The 26,891-nt window shown below is 41.1% G+C and overlaps 1 long non-coding RNA gene across 2 annotated transcripts in view; it reads left to right on the top strand.

Moving 5' to 3' along the window:
- Positions 1-25,365, top strand: part of LOC118143103 (uncharacterized) — a 55,601-nt gene extending 30,236 nt beyond the window's left edge. For both annotated transcript variants that reach the window (XR_013520358.1, XR_008473118.2), the window contains 3 exons: positions 16,890-16,990; positions 19,322-19,439; positions 23,531-25,365. This is a non-coding gene — a long non-coding RNA (uncharacterized LOC118143103). The remainder of the gene's footprint in view (positions 1-16,889; positions 16,991-19,321; positions 19,440-23,530) is intronic.
- The last annotated feature ends 1,526 nt before the right edge of the window (positions 25,366-26,891 follow it).

Here is a 26,891-nt window from a genome sequence, read left to right as displayed (position 1 = left end):
TTAGTGTAAGTGAGTCATCTGGGCCCCTGGAGGAGAAAGCTCTGAAGAGGTAAAGGATGTCAGGAGAGCACATGAATAAGTTCTGGAGTGGGGCAAGAGTGGGAATGAGGCTGGGAGGGGGTGACACAGGAGGAGGGATATGTTCCCTGCTGGTAAGTCTCATCTGCCTCCCACCTTTGCTGAGAGTCCACCCTTGATACATTGGCTTCTCAGAGCAGGGCCCTGAAACTCAGAGCAGGGGCAGGATTCACCCTGAGTCCCGATGACCTCAAGACTTTGGTAGGATTCCTGGAATCTGCAAAATAATCAGTTAACTCAATGAAAAAATACTGGGCTCTTTGCTTTGGGTATTTAATTTTATTTTTTAAAGTTCAGTTCTTTGTTGAACTGAGAGTTATTTCTTGGAACTGGCTAAGTATGGCACCAAGTAGCCTGGCTGCTTTGCTGAAGAATCACAAATGAATGACATGACCAGTTCTTTTGTTCACGTGTGAGCACAGCCTTGAAACACCAGGTTCTCTTAATGTACCAGCAGGACCTCTGGGAATATGGCCTAGTCCCAATTTCTTCATCTGCAGATGAAGATCATAGTAACTCCTACCTTGTAAAGTTCCTTTTCTGTTGTTGAGACAGGGTCTTTCTCTGTCATCCCGGCTGGAGCACAGGGGCATGAACATGAGTAAATGTAGCTTCAGCCTCCCATGCTAAAGCAATCCTCCCACCTCAGCCTCCTGAGTAACTGGGACCACAGGCATCTGCCACCCATCTGAGTAATTTTTCTGAGATGGAATTTTGCTCTGGTAGCCCAGGCTGAAGCGCAATGGTACGATCTTGGCTCACTGATACCTCCACTTCCCGGGTTCAAACAATTCTCCTACCTCAGCCTCCCGAGTAGCTGGGATTACAGGCATGCACCACCATGCCCAGCTAAGTTTTTGTATTTTTGGCAGAGACAGGGTTTCCCTATGTTGGCTAGGCTGGTCTTGAACACCTAACTTCAAATGATCCACCTGCTGTGGCCTCCCCAAGTGGTGGGACTACAGGCATAAGCCTCCATGTCCAGCCCATCCAACTACTTTTTAATTTTTTTTTGTAGAGATAGGGTCTCCTTATTTTGCCCAGGTGTCAAATTCTTGGGTTCAATCCTCCCCACTCAGCCTTCCCAAGTTGGGACTACAGGGGCAAGCTGTTGTGCCCATTCATAAAATTCTTTAAGGAAGAATGATAGTGCATAGAAGGCGTACACAATGCCTGGCAAATACGAAGCACCCAATAGATGCCAGCTGTCATTTTTAGTATTAGCATAAGGCCAGCATACCAGCTATTCGATAACTACTATCTTGACAATCAGGAAGAGTTACAGCATCTTTCCAAGGAGCCTAATTTATCCCCAGAGAGTAGCATGTAGGGAGGAAGACACATCTGCAGCCTTTGTTACCACACCAGATATAAGAATAAGGGAAAGGTGGAGAAAGTTCCTTCTCCCCTCCATCCTGCAAACTGCTATTGGACATGCAGAAAGCAGCACCCGCATTAAGCATGGCTGTCTGTGTGAAGGAACAAGGACTGAGGACTTTGGAGAACCCTGAGCCCGATGGGATTCTAGTCCTCTACTCTCAGGAAAATGATTTGTGTCCTCGATGCACACATAAGCCTATGGCTTCAGCACATTCACACTCATACACACACCCACGTACAGGTTAGCACATCATCGCGCTGGGTGTACTTTTCCTTGTCTCACTTCTCGTCTCTTGCATCCTTTTCAGTCCATTCGGGCATAATTATTATTGCTCTGCTGGCTCAGTTCTGCAGCTCTCTAGAGTGGAGCAGATGTCGACAGCTCTGAAAGATCCCATGCTATTACACAGCAGAACAGATGAGGATGTCAAGAAAGGCTCTTTAGTCTAACAAGAAAACAGAGGAAAGAGGCAAAAAGCATAAAGCCTTTGGAGACCAGCAGACTCGCTCTGATTAGATCTTATGCTAACATGATGCCCACTCTGCGTACTAAGAGTGATTTAATATGTTTAAATGATACAGGAGAAATACATCTTGGGGAAAAGAAAACACAGAGAAAAGAGAATTTCTTCCCCGGCAGGCATGATTAAGATGGTGTGGGCTTCCTTGGAAATGTGACTGCAGCGTGAGACTGTTGAGTGCAGGCCTATTTACTTACAATACCTGACACGGTCTCATTATACTGGGCAGTGACGGCTTTCTCCACCACTGGGTGAGTGATAGGAGCTGTTCAGTTGGATTAGCTGGTTAGATGCATAACGGAATGTCAGCCTCATTGCCAGGCCATTGTTTCTTCCCTTAATGTGGGAAGCTATGCTTTAAAAATATCTTACGTATGGGTCCACAAGTCCACAAATCCTAATTATCCAAAACAAAGAGTAAAATATCCAGAATTTCGAAAGAGAGAAGATAGAGGTGTCTCAGCAATCAAACTGGATGAACCGAAGTCCACGTATCATGGATCACGGGAAGTAACTCCTGACCGAGGAGTTCTCAGCTCCTTGCTTTTAACCTGTTTACTCATCTTCTCTTTGTATTTCTAAGTGTTAAGTTATAGGTCTCTTCACCAGACCACTGCAGAATAGAAAAAATAATTTAGAAAGGCCAGCTTTGGGATAAGGAGGATGGAGTGAAAGACTATAACACACACACACACAGACACACACACACATAAATTCTGACAGTATCAAAATGTGATATCTGTTGATAGTAAGAGGACACAGCTACTACAATAAAGTAGGAAACATTATATGTGCTTGTTTCTTCCCTTATTTGTTCCTTTGATCCTTCCACAGCGGGTCTGAGGCAGCTTTCTAGGCACTTTCGTTATATGAGTAAAGGACAGCACATAACTCAAAACTCCCTAAGGAGAAAACGTTAAAAACCAAATAAAAACTCTATGAAGAGAGCAGGTTACTGAAGCTCATTGTGGAAATGCAATAAATGGAAAACCTTCTGGGAATTTCCCTTGTACTTAAAAATGCCGGGACTCTGCACTCCAGCTGTTAGGATCTGTCTAGAAGCTCAACGGCCCTCAGTAGGAAGAGAACTCAGCAGTTACCTGGTCCAGTGTTTGTCGCTGACAGTTGACCAGTCTGCCTGTGCTTGAGGCCATTCTCACGACGGGGCCTCACTCCTTGTGAGACACCAGTGTATTATGAGAGTGCTCTCCTTATTAGAAAGTTCAGGCGGCCAGGCGCGGTGGCTCAAGCCTGTAATCCCAGCACTTTGGGAGGCCGAGGCGGGAGGATCATGAGGTCAAGAGATCGAGACCATCCTGGTCAACATGGTGAAACCCCATCTCTACTAAAAATACAAAAAATTAGCTGGGCATGGTGGCATGTGCCTGTAATCCCAGCTACTCGGGAGGCTGAGGCAGGAGAATTGCCTAAACCCAGGAGGCGGAGGTTGCGGTGAGCCAAGATCGTGCCATTGCACTCCAGCCTGAGTAACAAGAGCAAAACTCCATCTCAAAAAAAAAAAAAAAAAAAAAGAAAGTTCAGGCTTGTTGGAACCCAAACATACCTCTTTGTCTCTTCACCTCATTGGCAATGGCTCTACCCTCCAGGGCAGAACACCTGCATGTAGTCAGAACACCTGTGTCCATATCCTGGCTCTAGTCATGTGACTTTGGACAGGTAACTTAATCTCTCTGAGCTCCAGTTTCCTACTCAAAGGCTAGAAGTGAGAATAACCGAGAGAATCCGTATAAAGATATTTGCCATACAGAACTCACTCTACGTATGAACCGTTTTTTGGAGTGTGAAAGGATTGCTGCCTTCCTTCTAGTGTACTCACATTGCTATTACAGGCTGCACTTACAGTGCACTAGTGATTCATTTTGGGCTTATAATCAGCTGAAACATCTCTATTATTTTCACACAGGCTCCTGTCAAACCACGTCTTTCCCATCTGCTGCTTATTCCATCTTATTTGCTTGTTTATTTTAACCAAATGTTAAGACTTTACATTTATCCCCATTAAACATAATCTTGTTAGATCTGGTCCATGGTTTCAGCCTGTCAAATCTTTTTTGCGTTGCAATTTCTACTGTCCAATGTATTAGCTATCCCTTCCAGCTTTGTGTCACCCACAGATTTTATCACTGGGCCATCAACGTCTTCATCCAGGACATTAATAAAAATGCCTAACAAGGCAAGACGAAGGCCAGAAACCTGTGGTGTGAAAGATCTTTTCTCTAGATCGACATCAACTCATTCATTAGTACTCTGAATCCAATCAGTTACTCATCTACCTGACTTGGTTGCCATCAGCCCTTGTCCATGGGTGTATCCCTTTGTCAAAGATAGAGACTTTATCTGTCAAATGCATGCTGCAATCCACATGCACTTCGTCCACACAAGACCTGGAAAACCAGCCTAGCAACTCTCGGAAGGAAACACGGCAGGTCTATGACTGTTCACTGACTCCTTGCCTCTCACCTGGGAACAGCATCCAGCTCACCAGAAAAGGATCATCCAAACTGCCTGCCCTTTATTTAAAAGGTCAAAAACTTCCACGTTTTCCCATAGCTGGGCTTCCAGTGCCTTTCCTCAAAGTCTCAGTGCTTCAAGATGGACAGCAAGTCTCCTGGAATATAACTTGTCTGGCCAGGCTCCTGGGCCCCAAGCATTCATTTAGAACCTTCTCTCTTGGGCTTCCATATTCTGTCACCAATATCTGTGGGAACCTTTTCTAACCTGACATTGCTTTTCTTGATAGGAACTATGGAAGGGACATAAATGCTGAAAGAATCTGCTTTCCACCATCTGTTAATATTGTGCCAATTACAATACTGATCTCAAGCCATGGACATAGTTTTTTGTCTTGTGCCAAAGATAACTTAAAGTCCCTTTATGCTTTGCCTTGAAAGTACAGGTGCCTTTTAGAAGTCCTGGGAGCAGTATCAGCAAATGTTTAGATGGGTCAGTATAAGCCAGCCTGCAATGGCAGTGGTTACACAAGGGGAATCGGTCCCAGTCACTAGGTTCCTTTCCTGACTGTCCCCTACTCCCATGTCCCACCTTCGGGTCCTGGTCCATACCAACCAGCCATCATTGGAGAGAGAAAGTGTTTAACACCTTGGAATTCCAAGTTTACCTAATGCCACTTGGGCTAATCTCTAAGAGGGGGACAACAGTAACTATCTCATGAGTGGTCGTGAGCATCACATGATACAATGGGTCTACGAGTGCCATGCACAGTGCCTGACACGTGCTCAGGGCAGAACACCGGTGGTCTGTTATTACCGTCTGATTTCCACCGTGGTCATGTCCACTTTGGTTCTGCTCTTATCATCAGTCCCTTGTCCATCCCCTCTCAGTTTATGTTAGCTCAGTCTCAAACTGTAAGTTTCAGTTTGCCCTTTGAAGACTGGTTGCTTCCCAACCTGCCCCCAAACACACACATACTGGCATTTGATAGTATATTGCTTACATTGAAAAATCCCGTGCTGACTCTACTTCTGGAGAAACAGACAAAATGTGAGTGCATCACCCATCTCCTACCTGCCAGGGCCCAGGCCCCCACCTATGACAAGCCCCAGTGAATAAGGGACACTCCTTAATCTTTTTCACAAGTCTCAGCATCCACATGTTTGGGTTTAAATCCTGACTTCTTTACTTTTTAACTGCATAATCTTGGAAAATAAGTAATCTAAGTCTCAGTTTCCTTCCCCATAAGGTAGGCCTAATAATGTAGGATCGTTGGGAACATAAGCTGCTTAGCACCACACCTACAAAATGGTAAATACTCAGTACAAGTTATTATTATCAGCACCATTATCATCATCCTTCACTGTTTAAGTTAATTAAATCTATGAACTCGGTAGTGAGATTCCTAAAAATCACGTGGGTCATTCTATATTATGCCTTCCCTTCCTCAAGGAAAGGCTTGTAAATATGAATTGTAAAGTGCAATGAAAATGATGGTTACTGTATCACTACAAATTGAGATACAATTCAATCATATTGTTCAGATTCCATTTTTAGATTTCACACCCTTCTTCTTTTGTTTTCTTTGAGATGGAATCTTGCACTGTTGCCCAGGCTGGAGTGCAATGGTGTGATTTCGGCTCACTGCAACCTCCACCTACAGGGGTTCACGCGATTCTCCTGCCTCAGCTTCCCGAGTGGCTGGGATTATAGGCACGCACCACCACACCCGGCTAATTTTTTGTATTTTTAGTAGAGACGGGGTTTCACTATGTTGGTCAGACTGGTCTCAAACTCCTGACCTTGTAATCTGCCCACCTTGGCCTCCCAAAGTGCTGGGATTACAGGCAAGAGCCACCGCACCTGGCCTACCCTTCTTCTGCCTTTCTAGAATTCTTTTACAAATAATAGGGAACCACTGGTTTACATATTGTTTTCATCTTACACCATGAGATACTTGAGGGCAGGTCCATGTTTTAGTCATAAGCTTCCTTTTGTTCAATTTTCAGCATGAATAAATTCTTACATTTATTGAATTCTGTTATGTGGCAAGCACTGCCGGGCAGAAACTAGTAAGATATCGTTCCTGCCTTGAAGAGGCTAAGTTAGTTGGGGTAAAGGGAGTAGACGAGCTGTTTCTGGTTGGCAAATAAAAGATTCTAGCAGATCTTCATTCCCATGGTAACACCGAGAAAACTCTGGGTAACATAAAAATCACACAGATTATCTTTTCTGGCCACATTAGAATTGAATTATAAAACAATAACAGAAAGATATCTAGAAAATATTTAAATATTTGTAAATTAAGCAATATACTTCTAAAGAAAAAACTCTAGGGAAATTAGATGCCTTTTTCTGAATGATAAATACCGCATATCTCAGAAAAGATTTTGAAAATTTCAGCACAATTCCATGATAAAACCTCTGGACAAACAAGTAATGGAATTTCCTGAATTTGATGAAATGCATCTATAAGAACCTATACCTAACATCATAATTAATAAGATACGAAACGCTTTCTCTCTCAGGTCAGAAACAAGGTACGATGTTCACTCTCATGCGCTATTCAGTATTGTACTTGAGGTCTTGCCATTAGGCATAAAAAGATCATAAAAAGATAAAAGTCATAAAGACTGAGAAAGAAGAAGAATCATCTTTCTCTACAATGACATGATTTTGCAGGTAGAAAATTCAAAGGAATTGCTGGGTGCGGTGGTTCACGCCTGTAATTCCAGCACTTTGGGAGACAGAGGTGGGTGGATCATGAGGTCAGGAGACAGAGACCATCCTGGTCAACATGGTGAAACCTCGTATCTACCGAAAATACAAAAATTAACTCGGTCCCAGCTACTTGGGAGGCTGAGGCAGAAGAATCGCTTGAACTCGGGAGGCGGAGGTTGCAGTGAGCAGAGATTGGCCACCGCACTCCAGCCTGGCAACAGCGAGACTCTGTCTCAAAATAAAAAAGTAAAAAGAAAATTCAAATGCATCTACTCCCAAATTCTACTACATTTAATAATTAAACTCAGCAAACCTTAAGATACAAAGTTAACACAGACAATTTTTACTTCATTTCTATATATGATCAACATACAAATTGGAAAAAGAAATTAAAACTCAGTATCTATAACAGTATCAATATCACAAACACCTTCAAATATTCCTTTTAAAAAGATGTACGAGACTTCTGCACTTGAAACTGTAAAACATTGTTGAGAATGCTTCAGAATGAATGGAGAGATGCCGCGCTTACGGGGTGGGAAGCGTCAGCCTTGTGCAGATGCTGACTCCCACCAAATGCATCTGTCGGTAAATGCAACTGCAATCACCAGCTGCTGTTGTGGTTGTTGAAATGGTTTTTTCTTTTGTTAAAAATAAAATAGTCAGAGGACTTATATGACCCAATTTTAAGTCTCACTGTAAGTTTTATCATTTTTTATTTTTATTTTTTTGAGACAGAGTCTCTCTCTGTTGCCCATGTTGGAGTGCCATGGCACGATCCTGGCTCACTGCAACCTCCACCTCCTGGGTTCAAGTGATTCTCCTGCCTCAGCCTCCTGAGTAGCTGGGATTACAGGGGCATGCCACCACACCTAGCTAATTTTTTTGTGTTTTTAGTAGAAGTGGTGTTTCAGCATGTTGGCCAGGCTGGTCTCAAACTGCTGATTGCAAGTGATCCACCTGCCTCGGCCTCCCAAAGTGCTGGGATTAGAAGCGTGAGCCACCCTACCTGCCCGCCAGTTTTATCATATTTTTTTTTTTTTTTTTTTTTTTTTTGAGACGGAGTTTCGCTCTTGTTACCCAGGCTGGAGTGCAATGGCATGATCTCGGCTCACCGCAACCTCCGCCTCCTGGGTTCAGGCAATTCTCCTGCCTCAGCCTCCCGAGTAGCTGGGATTACAGGCACGTGCCACCATGCCCAGCTAATTTTTTGCATCTTTAGTAGAGACGGGGTTTCACCATGTTGACCAGGATGGTCTCGATCTCATGACCTCGTGATTCACCTGCCTCGGCCTCCCAAAGTGCTGGGATTACAGGCTTGAGCCACCGCGCCCGGCCTCAGTTTTATCATATTTTTAAAGACTGTTTCGGTCTCTTACATTTCCATATAAATATTAGTATTAATTTATCAGTTTCTAAGACAGTGTCTTATTGGTGTTAAAACAAACATGAACATCAATAAGACAGAAAAAGAATTACAATCAAATGATTTTTGACAAAGGTGCCAAGGCAAATTGATGAGAAAAGACAATTTATTCAACAAATGGAGCCAGAATCTGCTCAGCAACAAAAAGGAATAGACAAGAATGAATGTCTGAAATATTATAGAGTAAAGGGAGGAATTAAGAGACAAAGGAATATATACTTTAAAATTCAATTACTATGAAGTTCCAGAACAACCAAATCTTGTCTGTGGGTTTTGTGGGTACAGAAATTGAAATAGAAATTGAACCTCAGGACTGGGCAGAGGGCGATGACCACAAAGGGCACAGGACATTTTCTAGAATAATGGTAACATTTTATGTCACGTTTCAGGTGTGCATTAGACAAGTTTTCACATTTATTAAAAGGAGGTATAATAGCATTTAGTAAACTGCATAGAGTTACTTAAGTGTATTTTTTTCAAATGAGAAAATTAGTTACTATCCATTAATAATTTTTTAAAGCAAGGAGTAGGCTAGAGGAAAAGAAAAAGACACATAAGACAACATTAGAACGCAGCATCGTAGAGTGCTGTGGGAGAATAAGCAAGGGGCACAAACAGCTGGGTGGCCAACAAGACCTACCTACCTGACAGTTGTATCTCCTGTCCCTTCTGGCATCCCTTGTCAACTAGATCTGTGAATATCTCATTTTCTGGTGGTCGATTGAGGCCTTGACACCAAGAAACAATTCTGGGTCTGCTCTGACTTTTGGCTACTTAAACTTAGGACAGTTTATTTTGGTAAAGGGAGATCCCTTAATTATGGAGAAGGGGAAAGTGGCGACAGTCTGGAATGCTCCCAGCGGCTCTTGAATACTTGTTTATCCTGACAACTTTCCTGGTACTCACCCAACAATTCATCAGTGTTCTGAACATGCCAGGCTTATGAATGAATTTCTCCAGCACCAAATCCTCTCAATTGCCTTTTTAAAAAATGTTGTCCAATTTAACATCAAGACACAGTGCATGCAAATCTGTTGAAAAATCTGGCTATTTGCAAACAAAGAAAAAAATGTATAGCCTCATACACTGTATATCAAAATAAGCCCAAATGTATAAAAAAGAAAATTTTAAGTGAAACTAAAACTTGAAAATATGGAGATGAATATTTATTAAAGCTTCGAGTAGGAAAGGAATATTTTTTAACAGATAACCAACAGAATAAGTCAGAAGAATAATCATTTTCTTAATGGAAATACAAAACTTGGCTGGGTGCGGTGGCTCACGCTTGTAATCCCAGCACTTTGGGAGGCCTAGAAGGGCAGATCACAAAGTCAGGAGTTTGATACCAGCCTGGCAAATCCTGGTGAAACCCCATCTCTACTAAAGATATAAAAAATTAGCCAGGTGTGGTTGGCACCTGCCTGTAACTTCAGCTGAGGCAGGAGAATCACTGGTACCTGGGAGAAGGAGGTAGCAATGAGCCCAAATTGTGCCATTACACTCCAGCTTGGGTGACAGGGCAATACTCTGTTTGAAAGAAAGAAGGAAGGAAAGAAAGAGAAGAAAGAAAGAAAATACAAAACTTAAGTACTTAAAAAAAAGTTATTACACTATTTAAAAACCTTACAACAATCATGTAAAAAGCATTTATTACAAATAGTTCAGAAAAAGGATTTGTATCCTTAATAACGAAAGAAGTGAAGAACATTAAGACCACAATTTTTAGAAAGTGGCTAAAGGACAATATAAATGAGTAACAGGCCTGAGGGAAAAAAGCTAACCTCACAAGTATTCAACCACATAAAATAACCTCGAGATGCCACTTAAAAACCTATTGAAATAACAAAGTGTTTGAAAAATGACCACACTCAAAATCTGGTGAGAGCAGTATTTTTCCCCATTGCTGAGGGAGTGAAAATTTGTGTGGTCTTTCTGAAAAGCAGTTAGGCAATCTTGTATCAAAAATCTTCAAATTGTTCTTACTCTTTGATGTGTGAATCCTAAAACAATTAGAAGTATGAAAATATTTTTATGCACAAAGGTGTTTAACCAAAAGGAAAATGACCTAAATGACTGATGATGTGCATCTGCGTGGATAAACTGTTGTATATTAAAATTATGAAATATTGTGCAGCTTTTAAAAGTCAGTTGAAAAAGCTTTTAAGACCTCAGAAATACCCGAAATATTTTAATTGAAAAGGATACAGAACTTTACTATTTCACCTGGTAATCAAACAGAATACAGCTGATCTTTGAACAAAGCTGGTTTGAACTTCGCTAGTCCACTTACATACAGATTTTTTTCTTCTTTCTTTTTGATTTTTTGAGACGGAGTCTCACTCTGTAGCTCAGACTTGAGTGTAGTAGTACCCTTTTGGCTCACTACAACCTCTGCCTCCCAGGTTCAAACAATTCTCCTGCCTCAGCCTCCCAAGTAGCTGGGATCACAGACACCTGCCACCCTGTCCAGCTAATTTTTGTATTTTTAGTAGAGATAGTGTTTCACCATGTTGGCCAGGCTGGTCTCGAACTCCTGGCCTCAAGTGATCCACCCGCCTCAGCCTCCCAAAGTACTGGGATTACAGGCATTTGTTTCAATAAATATATTGAAACTTCTTTTGGAGTCTTGCAACAATTTGAAAAACTCAGACAAACTGTGTAGCCTAGGAATACAGAAAAAATTAAGAAAAAGGTATGTCCGTAAATGCAGAAAACATATGTAGATACTAGTCTATTTTGTCATTTGCCACCATAAAATATACACATGTCTATTATGCAGGTTAAAATGTATCAAAACTTATACACAAATACTTAGAATAGTACATGGCATCATTCCCAGTTGAGAAAAATGTAAGCAAAGGTGAAGACACAGTATTAAATTGTAACTGTATAAAATTAACTTAGTAATACTGTGCTATCATAATAATTTCATAGCCACTTTCTGTTGCTATTGCCATGAGCTCATGTATTGTGAGAATCCACTAAAAACACAGTGCTACCCTAAAACTCTCCACGTGAGCAATCAGTCTTTCTGGTAAATTGCACATGGCATTAGAAAGTGATCTCTTGTGGTTTGGTTCTTACATATTTTTCACCATGTTTATTCAATACTATAAACCTTAAATAACACCATAGGACCCATATGAGTGCCGCTAGGGATGCTGGAAGTACTCCCAAGAAGCAGAGAAAAGTCATAATATTACAAGAAAAAGCTGAATTGCTTGATGTGTACTGTAGATGGAGGTATGTGCTGTGATTGCCACCCTTTCAGCAGACAATTCAGCTTGCAAACAGATGATTTAAACTGAATGGTATTGATAGATAAATGCTGTAAATGCACTTTCCCTGTGATTTTCTTCATAACGTTTTCTTTTCTCTAGCTTGCTTTATTATAACAATACAGTAGATAATATATATATAACATACCAAATGTGTATCAATCAATTGTTTTTGTGTTTGGTAAGGCTTCTGGTAAAGAGTAGGCTATAGTAGTTAAGTTTTTGGAGATTCAAAAGTTATAGGAGGCCCGGTGTGGTGACTCACGCCTGTAATCCCAGCTTTTTGGAAGGCGGAGGCAGGAGGATCAACTGAAGTCAGGAGTTCGAGACTAGTCTGGCCAACATGGTGAAGACCCGTTCCTACTAAAAATACAAAAATTAGCCAAGCATGGTGGCCTGCACCTATAGTCCCAGCTACTAGGGAGGCTGAGGTGGGAGGATGGTGTAAAGCCAGAAGGTGGAGGTTGTAGTGAGCAGAGATCATACCACTGCATTCCAGCCTAGGTGACAGAGTGAGACTGCGGAAAGAAAGAAAGAAAAAGAAAGAAGAAAGAAAAGAAGGAAGGAAAGAAAGAAAAAGAAAGAAAGAAAAAGAAAGGAAGGAAGGAAGGAAGGAAGGAAGGAAGGAAGGAAGGAAGGAAGGAAGGAAGGAAGGAGAAAGAAAGAAAGAAAAAAGAAAACAAGCAAGCAGATATTTGACTGTGTGGGAGGTTGGCACCCCTAATTCCCGCATTGTTCAAGGGTCAGTTGTACATACATACACACATAGAAAAATACTGAAATGGGCCGGGTGCGGTGGCTCATGCCTGTAATCCCAGCACTTTGGGAGGCTGAGGCGGGTGGATCACAAGGTCAGGAGATTGAGACCATCCTGGCTAACACGGTGAAACCCTGTCTCTATTAAAAATACAAAAAAATTAGCCGGGCATGATGGCGCGCACCCGTAGTCCCAGCTACTTGGGAGGGTGAGTCAGGAGAATCACTTGAACCAAGGAAGCAGAGGTTTCAGTGAGCTGAGATTGCACCATTGCACTCCAGCCTGGTTGACAAGAGCTAGACTTTGTGTCAAAAAAAAAGAAAAAGAAAGAAAGAAAAATACTGAAAGAAAATATACATGTTTTCTGAATCCTGCCTCAAGAGTAAGCTAGAAGTCATGGATTAGGACTCTATTCCGTCTGGGAAGCTGGTTCTACACTGATGTGGGTCGACATAGAAGGGAAGGCTGTTTACCACTACGCGATGCAGAAGGTCTGGTGATGGAGCAAGGGGGAGCATCTCACTCACAAATCCAGAAGGCACTTAGGACCATTCAAGGACAAGTGCACTTCCAGGATTTTCCCCAGGGCCAGAAGATCCTAAAAGCATTCCTGCGTGACACTCCTCTTTCAAAGCACGGTGAAAAGAATCCGGTCTTAGAGAAGACCAGGTGGAATTCTGCCTCTTTCAAGTTGTGGATTCAAATAATGCTTGTAGAGTAGAAATCTGAATTTAAACTGAGCAGGAAAAGGTTACAGCCAATGGTTATCGGGATTCTGATGGTGGGGGCTATGTCACCTGTTCAGTTGCTTCTCTGCTTTAATAGGAAATGAACTCTCTTTTGGAGCAGCAAATCTGAGAAGGGGTCATGAGGAAGTGCCTTTCCCTGGGTGCCTTGAAGGGTCAAAGCTTCAGGGTGGGAAACAAGGAGAGGTGAAGAGAGCACTGGACTGAAAATCCGTCTCCACGGGCCTAGTTGTAGCTCTTATTTCTCAACTGCACTGTGACCTTGGACAAGTCACTTTCTCTGCATCTCATCTTCATTTATAAAATGGGCATAGTAGCACCTACTCCGTTTGCTTCCCAAGGTTTAGTGAAGTTTAAATTGGCTAGTTAGGCACTGTGAAATTGTTTTCTAATGCAAGTCTCAGGGGTGATTACGTGTCTGCTCTGCTGGCTTGTTATTATGGGAGGATTTAAATCTTGTGTGACCTTGTGTTTGCTATGTAGTTTGGGATGAAGGGGATATCACACTCACAAATAAAAGCATTCCCTTGCTAATCACGAAGCTGGCTGAATTGTGTGTGCCACATTTAACGTATGATCAGCAAAGCCACATAAAAATAAACAAAGCAGAACAACTCTCTCTGAGAAGAAATAAGATTCTGGGGGTCACAGCCCTCTCCTTAACCCCTATTAAATCATGGATCTTGATAATAACAGGGACAGACTTCGTTATGTGGAGGCTGTGGCCAGTGAAGAATGCAAAGATTGGTCTCTTAAACAGATACTGGTGACTGTACTCTTAGAGAACCAGTTTTTCCCACCTTTTACAGATGGCCAATGTAAACCACAGTTAAGATGTCGTCTGTGGATGGAAGTTCTAACTGGGAGAACAGAAAATGCTGAGAAATGAAGTCGTGGTCGACGTTTGCTTTGTTGTTATTGTTTCTCTGTAAGGTTAAGGACACTGTCATAATCTGCATAAATTAAGAGCGAACGCTTTGCAGTCAGAATCGTTTAAGATGTAATCTTAGTTACCAAACAGTCTAACTGTACGACTTTAGGTAAGCGCTTCATTTCTCTGTACCTTGGTTTTGTAATCTGCTAGTTATTTTCGAAGTCACAGGCCTGTGTTGAGAATAAGGGAGGAAAATGTACGTAAGCACTTCACGGCCAACGCAGAATACGGACTGAGTAAATGACAGCTGAAATACTGAATAGATAGTTGCTACCGTGATCATTATTTTCACCAGAATTTTTAAAATAAAAAGTCAATTGCATTCTTATATGGTAGCAATTAAGAGCTAGAAAACGTAATCTAAAAGAGGGTTTAAAAAGTTTTGTGGAAGAAAAAAGGGATCAAAATCAGCCAAGAAAACTAACGGAGTAAAAATGAGGAAGATGGACTTACACTCTCAGGTACCAGGACTTATAGGCAGCCATATTAATGTCGTGTGTTGCTGGTGTAGAGACAAGCTGGTCAGTGGAATAGAATAGAGATCCCAGAAAGAGAACCCTGAATATAAAGAACCTTGATATTTGAGAGAGGGTTTGGAAGGTCAGTGGGGAAAAAAGACCATTTAATATATTATTAACCTGGGGGAGTGGGGAAAGAACAGCCATGAAAAAAAGTGAAATTAGTTCTTAAGTTCACACCATACACAAAAATTATAGATTACTTAAGACTAAATAACAAAAGCTAAACTTCTATTTTTAAGGAGAGAAGATAAGTAAATATCCTTCTAATCTTGAGAAAAGAAAAAAATTTCAGCAACAAAAATGTTAACCATAAAATTAACAATTGGTAAATGTTATTCTATTAAAAAACTTCTGTTCATCAACAGAAACCTTATCCATGTGAAAGAAAATTTACAAACTGGATTGGAAAAAGATATTTTCAGTACATGTAACTGACGATGAATTCATATCAGGATCAGGTTAAAAACTGCTTCAGAGCTGTCAGGAAACAACAGACATTCCAAAAGAAAAATAGCAGAAGACGCCCACAGGCATTTTACAGAAGAACGTATAACTAAAAAAGATGTTCAGTCAGAGGGAATTACCAGTCAGGGCCACAGTGAGATATATTTTATATCCATTTAATCAGCGAAAATAAAAAATACCAACTATACTAAGTACTGGAGAGGATATGGAACCACAGAGTCTTCTATACTTTGCTGGTAGAAATACAACTGTATACAAGCTCTTTAGAAAGGAGTAATTTTATTACCGAGTGTAGTGGCACACAGCTGTAATCCCAGCATTTTTGGGAGGCTGAGGCAGGCGGATCACGAGGTCAGGACTTTGAGACCAGCCTGGCCAACATGGTGAAACCCCGTCTCTACTGAAAAATACAACAATTAGCCTGGTGTGATGGTGCACCTATAATCTTAGCTACTCAGGCGCCTGAGGCAGGAGAATTGCTTAAACCTGGGAGGTGGAGGTTGCAGTGAGCCGAGATCACATCACTGCACTCCAGTGCACTTATATATTATAAGAGAAATATAAATATATCTGTATAAATATAATAGGTAAATATGTGATATAAAAATATAAGATATCGTATAATAGACACATCATGTTTATCTAATATATAAAAGATAGATATAAGATATCTGGAAATAGATGCATATATAACCAACTTGCTGAACATGTACAAGGATGTCAATAGCAGCACTCTTCAACATAGGAAAATCTGGAAACAACCTAAATATTCAATGACAGTCATGCATTTCTGAGCAACAGGGATATTTTCTGAAAAATCCATATTTAGGCAATTTGGTCATTGTGTGAACACCATAGAGTATACTTTAAAAAGCTAAATTCTATAGCCTACTACACACCTAGCTACGTGGAATAGACTATTGCTCTTAGCTTACAGACCTTTATGCATGTTACTGTGTTGAATCCTGTAGGCAACTCAATATAATTGTAAGTATTAATATTTGTGTATCTAAACATAGAAAAGCTACAGTGAAAATATGGTCTAAAAGATAATAAAAGGTACATCTAAACAGGACACTTAACCATGAATGGAGCTTGCAGGAGTAGGAGTTGCCCTGGGTGGATAAGTGAGTGAGTGAAAGTGGATGTGAAGGCCTAGAACGTTACTGTATCCTCCTGTGCGCTTTATAAACACTACACTTAGGCTACACTAAATTTATAAAAAGTAGGTTTCTTTCTTCAACAATAAATTACCCTTAGCTTACTGTGATTTATTTTTACTTTAAATTTTTAAAAACTTTTAAACATTTAAGTTTTAAAAAACTTTTTGGACTCTGGTAATAACACTTAGCTTGAAACACAAACACACCGTACGGGTATTCAAAATCTTATCTTTATACCATTATACTATAATTTTTTCTATTTTTAAAACTTTTATTTTTTACTCCTTAAACGTTTTGTTTTTTTATAAAACGGAAAGTTGTTTTTTTTTTTTTAACTAAAACAGAAGCACACATTACTGTAGGACCAAGCAGAGTCAGGATCATCAACATCACTGTCTCTCACCCACACATCTTGTTCCACTGGCAGGTCTTCAGGGACAGTACTACGAATGGAACTGTCATCTCTTATGGTAACAATCCCTTCTATTTGAATACCACCTGAAGGACTTGCCTGAAGCTGTTTTACAGGTAATATGTTTTTAATAAGTAAAATAGTATATTGTAAAATACAGCTTAAAAATATAGTATAGTAAATACATAAACCATAACATAGTCATTTATTATCAAGTAATATGTACCATACATAATTGTATGTGTTATCCTTTTATATTTTTATTTTTATTAAAAAATTGTTTTTGAGACAGGTTCCCACTCTGTTGCCCAGGCTGGAGTGCAGTGGCGTGATCTCAGCTCACTGTAGCCTCAACTTCCCTGGCTCAAGTGATTCTCCCACATCAGCCTCCCGTGGAGCTGGGACTACAGGCACACATAACCATGCCCAGATAATTTTTGCATTTTTGGTAGAGATGGCGTTTCACCATGTTGTCCAGGCTGGTCTCAAACTCCTGAGCTCAAGCTATCTCCTGCCTCCACCACCCAAAGTCCTGGGATTCCAGGAATGAGCCAGGGTGTCCGGCCCGTATAATAGTTTTATATGACTGGCAGTACACCAACATCACCAGAAACACACGAATAGTGTGTTGTGCTACAGCGTTGCCATGGCTACCATACATCACTATGCAATGGGAATTTTTGAGCTCTATTCTAGCCATAGATGCAGCTGCATAACGACATTTTAGTCAACAATAAACCTCCTACACAACAGTGGTATAAATATACCACAGTGTGTTTATCCATTTTCTTGGTGTATTCACATAATTGAATATTATGCAACAGTCAAAACAATGAATTTCAGTTATATGCAACGATGTGAATGTTTCCTTTGTCCAGGTTTCTGAGAAGACGATGTCGAGGTGAAATTAAATATGGAAAGATTGTTTTAGGGTCAATGACTGTGAGAGAAAATGGAGAAGGAGCCCGGGAAGGGTGGGAGAGCCATCCGAGTACCATGCAAGTCTGACCCCGATTTAGGCAAGAGGAAAAGAAGGTGGAATGAAAATGAACCACATTTCTATTAGGTCTAAGGAGGACTTGGCAAGGCCACCCAGGTGTCCTTAAGCCATCAGATGTTGGGGGAGCCCCATGTCTCCCAAGAATGGGGCTGCCCGATGCCCCTTCCACACTCAGTCATTGACTGGGAGCCACAGATGTCTTAGCAACAGAACATTAAGGGGAAAAAAGAAGAAGCATTTAGGATAACATTTTTTTTTACACAAGGTTAAAAGTAGCTAAACACAAAAAAACTAAAACATCTTTTAGGAATGTAGATGGTGAAACCACATGTTGGAAAGTGAAGAAATGATATACACTTGAATCAGGTGAGTGGGTGAGGTTTGCTTAAGGACAGGATGCAGGAGGGGCACGTGAGTGGATGTAAGGGACTGCCAATGTTTTAATTAGATTATTTAAGAAAATTGAGTCAATAAATATATACTTTCACACATACCTATAAGCGGCAGGGTCAAACATGGGCCCAAAATGACAGTATTGTATGAGAAAAAAGGATTATGATTAATGTAATTCTGTGACTCTGAGGCCGAAAATGCATTTATTTTCTCTGCTGTGCTCCTATGTGTTTATCTCTAATTGTTAGTGATTGAGCTACTGATGGACAAGAAATTGCCTCTGTGTCACTGATTAAACATTAAGTTGGTTAAGGTTTTTCTCAACCTGGTAACCTGGAATTTGGATGTCTTCTTATAGAACCGTAGATGGAGTATTCAAACTCCAAGTGCTCAAATAAGAGAAAGAGAGGACAGTTGATGTACATGGATCTTCCCCAAGGAGTATTTGGTTATCTCCCTCTTAGACAAGCTAGGAGCCTGGAGTTCAAAGCTCTAGGAATGAAGACCTAGATCAGGCTCAAGGGAGCAGGAAGATGGCAAAAGATAGCAGGTCAGGCCGGGTGCAGTGGCTCACACCTATAATCCCAGCACTTTGGGAGACCAAGGTAGGCGGATCACCTGAGGTCAGGAGCTTGAGATCAGCCTGGCCAACATGGTGAAACCCTGTCTCTACTAAAAATGCAAAAAAATTAGCTGGGCGTTGTGGCATGTGCCTGTAATCCCAGATACTCGGGAGGAGGCTGAGGCAAGAAAATAGCTTGAACCTGGGAGTTGAAGGTTGCAGTGAGCCAAGGTTGCAGTGAGCCAAGGTTGTGCCATTGCACTCCAGCCTGGGTGGCAGAGAGGGACTCCATCTCAGACAAACAAACAAAAAGACAACAGGCCAGAGGGTTCTCAAGAGGCACAAGAACATCATCATCATGGCTATAGGCTCTCAAGCCAAATCTCTAGGTTTGAATCCTGGCTCTACTACATTCTAGATTTTTCATCTAATCTCTTTATACCTTGGTTTGTTTTTTTGTTTGTTTGTTTTGTGTTTTGTTTTTTGAGACAGGTCCTCAAACTGTCACCCAGACTGAAGTGCAGTGGCACAATCATGGCTCACTGCAGCCTCAGCCTCCTGGGCCCCAGCAATCCTCCCACCTCAGCCTCCCGAATAGCTGGAACCACAGGTATGCACCATTATGCCAAGCCAATTTTTAAATTTTTGGTACAGACGAGATCTCACTATGTTGCCCAGGCTGGTCTCGAACTCCTGAGGTCAAATGGTTCTCGCGCCTTCGCCTCCCAATGTGCTGAAGTTGTAGGTGTGAGCCGTTTTCCCAGCCTGGGTCGTGGTTTTCACGTACATAGAAGGGAAATAATAGTATCTTCTCCACAGTGTGTTTGTAAAAAGTAAATAACTCAATATGCTTAAGATGCTTAAAACAGAGCCTGAGACATACTGTATCAGTCAAGATGGGCTAGGATATGTTTCAAAAACCCCCAAATGCTAGTGTCTCCTAAGGAAAAGTTTTATTCTCCGTGCATACAAGGTCAAGTAGTACAAGCCTATTGATCATGAGCCCTTGCACCGAGATCCATAGAGCCAGGGGGAGGAAACTGATGATACTTAATAACAGCTTTGTCCACCCAACGCCAAGAACTCTGCCATGTGTTTTTTGCTGCTCAGCTGTAAAGCATCAGCAGAGGGTTCTGTCCCAATCTCCTCAGTGCAGGATCCAGGTAGATGGAGCTTGTACTCTTTGGATAATTGTCTAGTGCAGTGGCAATGAAGGAGACGAGACAAAATGTACATGGGTCTTAAAGGTTCTTCTCAGATGTCACTTCTTCTAGCATTTTGTTGGCTGAAGCAAGTCACATGGTGGCACCTTACCTAAAGTGGGCAAGGAATTGCAAGTTTTCACCTTCCTCGAGGTAGGAGAAGCAGAGTATTTGTAAACAATCCAATCAACTTCTGGGGAATGTCTCTAAAGTGACGTTGCCTGGGCCACTTTTAAGATTACTAGTTGAGGCCCCCACACGGGTTTTCAGGTCTTTGCTCATCTCTGTACTTTCTGATGTCAGAGACCCAAAAGTCACCATTTCTGCTATGTGAATCAGTTGTCTTGGGCTCTTCGCTGCTGCTGACAATAACATAGCCAGACGAACTAGCTCCTATGGTATAACAAAAATACATATGAAGGAGATAAAAGAATAGAGTTCCTTTGGATTAACAGTAAACCTACAAGATCAATGGCATGAGCATGACACGTGGCTCCAGTCCATTATTTCACTGGCCCATGACTACGCTGAGCTGAGTTACTGGACTGCTTCAAGCCTACGAGATTCTTTCTATTGACTGTGAGTTAATCATTCAGAAGCCAACAGACACCATTAGTTCACATTTAGCAAATATTGCTGATGGTGACAATATATAATAGTGACTGACTAATAACGTGGTCCCTGTTCTCATGGAGCTTTCCGACCAGTGCCGGGGTCGGGGAGGACTGATATGAAACAAACAAACACGTAAGTAAGCCTACAATTAAAATCAAGATGTGTACTTTGAGGGGAGGGGACATACCAGAGATTCAGGGGAGACTTTTTGGAATTCATAGTGGAGCTGATACCTGGAGAATAACAATTGATCGAATCAAGGTTGAGGAAAGGAGGAGAGTATTCTCAGGCAAAAAGAAACATGGGGGTAAAGAAAGGATCTGGAGGGCCGGGCGCGGTGGCTCACGTCTGTAATCCCAGCACTTTGGGAGGCCGAGATGGGTGGATCACGAGGTCAAGAGATCGAGACCATCCTGGTCAACATGGTGAAACTCCGTCTGTACTAAAAATACAAAAAATTAGCTGGGCATGGTGGCGCGTGCCTGTAATCCCAGCTACTCGGGAGGCTGAGGCAGGAGAATTGCCTGAACCCAGGAGGCGGAGGTTGCAGTGAGCCGAGATCGCGCCATTGCACTCCAGCCTGGGTAACAAGAGCAAAACTCCATCTCAAAAAAAGAAAAATAAAAAAAGGATCTGGAGTGACAGGGTGTGTATAATGAGTATTAAACATTTTTTAAAAAGAAAATTTTGACTGTAGTGTAGAGATAGAGCAGGGTGAGTGGTCAAGACAAAGCTATGCTTTAGATCAGGTTAAGAATATTAGTTTTATTTCAAGAGAAATAAGAAGCCATTGACAAAAGCAGCCTTTCCTAATAATGTGTGAATCCTTGGGTGGGGTCCAAGAAGGGAGAGCGTGTACATGAAAGGACAGCAATGACCTTCAGTAACTCAACTCCGGAGGATGCAGGTCCTGATGTACTCGGAAGTACATGGGAAGGAGAAACAGTTGAGACCCCTGTTTCCTAAAGAGAGTTCCTCTGGACACAAGTCGCACACGTCCCTTTCAAAAAGCATTGTGTTCAAAAAAATTTATGCAGCAGCTGTTCACTGTCTAGGACCCTTGGGGAACCACAATGCATAGGAGCTATATTCATGGTTAAGTTCTACAGGAAGGAGGAAAAATGCTTAGCTTAATATTCTAAAACTTCTGTGATTGTGGAGGCATTTTATTTTCAGATAAACTCTATTTCCAACCTGTGGCGTTATGGACAATCTAGACTCATGCACAGTTACACATACCAGTTTAAAAATGAAAAGAAAGCCTTTTGTATACACAAGATTTTAAATGTGCGTAGTAACAGGTGACCAGTCAGGAAAAGGAAAATTGACTCCGGAACACCAGTGTGTTGAAATCCCACATCTGAGAACCACTGAATCTAATGCCGATAAGAAGGGCCGTGCTGAAAGATTCCGGTGAGGCAACAGCTTAGAAATTCAGATAACCTATGGGGATACGGTCTGATGATTCCAGGCATCTCCTGACGAGTGTGTCAGGAGAAATCATCCAACGTGGTAAAGCTCCACAGAGTGGAAGGCTTCAAGAGAATGGACTTTGATAGCCTCGTGGCGGCCTGTATCCCTGAACTGTGGGTGTGATTACACAGATTACTTAGACGAAATCTCCACTGCCATTACCAAGTTCATAAAGAAAAGGAAAGTCAAGATTCTTAACAGAGTAAGAGTTAAAGCCTGAAAGATAAGCCTGAAAGCAGAAAGTCGTAGTTCAAAGAAGAGCGACTCAAGAATTGCATAATGGACCCATGCTTGTGGGTACAGAGAGCTGGAGCAGAGGACAAATCTCATAGATCTTGGGGCAAATAATATACGAGAGGAAAGGAGCAGAATGTGTCCCAGGCTAGAGAGAGGAGGTGATGGTAACATCAGGCTTACCAAGGGTTGGAGGGGTAGAATGGGAAGGCTGCAGGAAAACTTAGTGACCATCTAGTCCTGGTCATATGTGGACAGAGCTCTGAGTTATTAAAGAACTTTACCAAAGTCACACAGCCAGAGAGTTGCTGAGCCAGAACTATAATGCCATGCTCTTACCCTCATTCCAGGCCATCTGTGCCAAGTGGAAAGAACAGTGGTAACTCTGGCAATGTGATATTAATCATTTAAATAAAATATAAAATTAATATCCCTGGAGCCTAAATTTTAAACAGATTTTTTATTTTTAAGAGACAAGAAGAAAGGCTGAAAGTTTTAGGTATACATAGGCCTGGGAATTAAAAATGCACAGTACTCCAAAATATTAGATATTATAATAGATATTAAGCATTTTCCTTTTGCTCATTCATTCATACATTTTTTTGTCTGTCTGTTTTTTTTTTGTTTTGAGACAGTGTCTCACTCTGTCATCCAGGCTGGAGTGTAGTGGAGCTATCTTGGCTCATTGCAACCTCGGCCTCCCAAGTTCAAGTTATTCTTCTGCTTCAGCCTCCTGAGTGGTTGGGATTACAGACACTCACCACCATGCAAGGCTAATTTTTTTGTATTTTTAGTAGAGACAGGGTTTCACCATGTTAACCAGGCTGGTCTCAAACTCCTGACCTCAAATGATCCACCTACCTCAGCCTCCCAAAGTGCTGGGATTACAGGCGTGAGCCACCATGCCCGACCTCATTCATAAAAGTTTATATGAACTTTTGGTTCTGGGCAGGAACAGGTAAGCACAGTCAGCCATATCTCTCCTGCTAATTACAACTAAAAACTAGGTAAACACAGATAATCCAACTCTCAAAAGGCTCTGAAAAGTGGATGAAAGCAGTCAGAGTGGGTAAGGATAACTGGACTTCAGGGATGATTTGGTGGTGATTTCTCTAAAGACTTTATTTATTTATTTATTTATTGATTTATTGATTTATTGATTTATTGCCTCTTATAGATTTTGCTCTGGGTGCTGAAGCAGCCTGAAGCCTGGACACAGACAGGAAGAAGCCCTAAGGATAGCCAGAGTCTCTGGAAAGGGAGGACCCCATTGGACTAAATCCTTTTGACTTTAATCAACCCTACTCCAGGCAAACACCAGCAAAGAACTGGTCCTCCTTCCACTCTCACTGGTGGCTGAGGTGGTCCCTCAGGGGGAGAGTCCTGCTGAGTCTCTCTGCCCTACACCAGGCAAATGCCAGCAAGAGGCAGTCTTCTTCCCTTCCTCCCCAGCACAGCAGACCCTATACATAGGATAACACCTCAGCTTTCTAGCCAGACATCAGAAAGGGGAACCCTGAAGGCCAGAGACTGCAGGATAGAGTGGGGAATTATGAAGAACAACGTGCTGGAGAAAAGGATTATTTAAAGCAGTGTATAAAGAAGTGCTGAGCTTACTCCTGAACTGAGCATGTGTGAAGCTGAGCAGAATCAGCACATAAGGACTTTCACCACTGAATGATGGAGTAGACCGTTGCCCAGGTTTCAGACTGGCAGCTAGGTGATGCAGAGGCAGGATGGACCAGCACATCACTGTAAATGCTTTAGAAAGTTGGCCAGGTTGTGAGTCTAAACTTGATTTGCCTGACTGCATTTAACACAAGTCAATGCTTTTCAGAAGATTTACATAGGACTCTGGGTTTTATCACATTATATTTAAAATGTCCTACACACAATCCAAAATTATTTGACATGTAAAGGACCACAAAAATGTAAACAAGAGTAAAGAGAAACGGCAATCAACAGAAGCCAGCATGGAGCTACTTAAATATTGAAATAGTCAAATAAAGACTTTAAAGTAGGTATTATAATTATGCATTAATAAATAAAGGTAAATACTTCTTAAATAAATGGAAAGACAGAAGTTCTCAACAAATAAATAAAAGCTATATAAAAGAACAAAATGGAAATTATAGAGTTGAAAACTTCACTGGAGAGACTCAGTAGCAAACTGGAGATGATCTCAAACTATACCTCACACCATATATAAAACTTGACTCAAAATGGATCATAGAACTGAATGTAAAACTATAAAAGTCATCAAAGAAAATATTTTTAAAACTTTGTGATTTGGGGTTAAGCAAAGAGTCTTTAAATACAAGGAAATAAAGACAACCCATAAAAGAGAATATGGCAAAATTTGACTTTGTTGGAATAAAAAAGCCTTTATTACTTTACAGAATATGCTGTTAATGCAATAAAAAGGTTATAAGCAAGGAGAAAATATTTATAATCACATATAAAATGAAAGACTTGTATCCAGAATATATAAAGAACTCAAAATTCAGTGATTAGAAACGAACAACCTGTTTTAAAATGGGCAAGAGATTTTGACAGACACTTCACCAAACAAGATATACGGATAGCAAATATAATGCTTAAAATTAATAAGATGAATGAAAAATGCTTAAATATAACCAATTGGTAAAATGCAAATTAAATGACAATTTTAAGTGCTGGTGAGAATGCAATCAAAAAGAACTCTCCTGTATTGCTGACAGGAATGTGAAATGGTACAGCCACTCTGGAAAATTGCTTGAGAGTTTTTTATAAAGTTTAAGTTACATTTACCAGGTGACCCAGCAATCCCACTTTCAGGTATTTATCATAGAGAAGTAAAAACACGTTTACACAAAAATCTGTGCACAAATGTTTATAGCAGCATTATTCATAATCGCCAAAACACAAGAAACAACCAACTTAGCATTAATGTGTGAATGGATAAATAAACCGTGTGCCATTTATGCAATGGAATACGACTTAGCAATAAAAACGATGAATCATGAATACAGACAATAACATGGGTGAATCTCAAATGCATTATACTGAGTGAAATCTCAGTATCTAAAGGTTACAGATTTATTCCATTTAGGAATCATTCTGGAAAAGGCAAAAGCAGACAGATCTGTGGTTTCCAGGACTTAGGAATACAGAAAGGATTTAACTTAATAAAGGTAGCTGGAGGGAAATCTTTGGAGAATTCAAATTGTTCTCTATCCTGACTGTGATGCTGGCTATAGGAATCTATGCATGTGGTAAAATTTATAGATGTGTACATCAAAAAAGGTGAAATTCACTCTTTGTAATTTTTATAACTAAAGAAATGTTTAGAGCAGGTGCACTGGCTCACACCTATAATCCCAGCACTTCAGAAAGCCAAGCCAGCCGGACCATCTGAGGTCAGGAGTTCAAGACCAGCCTGGCCAACATGGTGAAACCCCATCTCTACTAAAAATACAAAAATTAGCTGGGCGTGGTGGTGGGTGCCTGTAATCTCAGCTACTTGAGAGGCTGAGGCAGGAGAATTGCTTGAACCTGGGAGGCAGAGGTTGCGGTGAGCAGAGATCACGCCATTGCACTCCAGCCTGGGCAACAGAGTGAGACTCTGTCTCAAGAGAAGAAAAAAAAAAAGAAAAAAGGTGTTTACAGCATTCCTATTCTATATCTACCATAACCTCCGAAACTAAAAATATGATTTAATGTTTGAAAGGGGATTGAAACTTTGTAATATAAAAATGTAACTTTTAAGTTTTTTTGTCTAGTTTTCATTCCCAAATGTCCTCTCATTCTAATAGATTTATTCTAAGACTTTCTATATCCGCTGACAAGGGAAAAAGAAGGATGTTACCTGTGAAGCTAATGGGAGTAAGAAGTAGGTGAGGACTCGAGAAAAAGTGTTTGATTAGAACGTTTAAAAATATCTCTTTCACTCAAGGTTGGTGCTGAGAAGTAAGTTGACACCACTGAGCAGATGTTGTGACTGGGAACAGCCGGGGTCAGCACGCTGTCCTGCCACAGAGCAATAGAGGCAGAGTTCCCAAATCCTGCGGTTGCTGACCTCCCTGCATGCAGTTCCCATGGGCCATCCATTTGGAGGTGGAAGAAGGATGGGAGTGGTGGGAATAAAACTTCTTCTTCTGACATGTTAAGTAAAAATGATAAAGATTGTTTATGTCTAGAATGACCAAAAGGGGACAGATTGGTGGTACTGAGCAACTGTAAGAGAATAGATGGAGATGGACATAAAATAACTGAGTAATAACTAATTTATGGAAGTTAATACCCTAGTATACATTCCTCTCTCTCTCAAAGGTACTCAGACTCCAGGGCAGAACTCTGTGAAGAAAAGTTTCCTACATGGAAACCCAGGTGGGGCCAGATGAGCTGGAAACAGAATGTCTTGCTTTTACTTAAGAGTCAGACCATCTCATTCACCAAGAAAAAATAGCTTGGAAAGTACAGGTGTTCTGTTCAAACAACGCACAAACAGCCCCTCCCTCCCACAATGAGGGGAAGAAAAGTCCCAAGTGACCAAAAAG

Source organism: Callithrix jacchus, chromosome 7 (assembly GCF_049354715.1).
Source record: "Callithrix jacchus isolate 240 chromosome 7, calJac240_pri, whole genome shotgun sequence".
NCBI lineage: Eukaryota > Metazoa > Chordata > Mammalia > Primates > Cebidae > Callithrix > Callithrix jacchus.
This window is presented reverse-complemented; position numbering and strand designations above follow the sequence as displayed.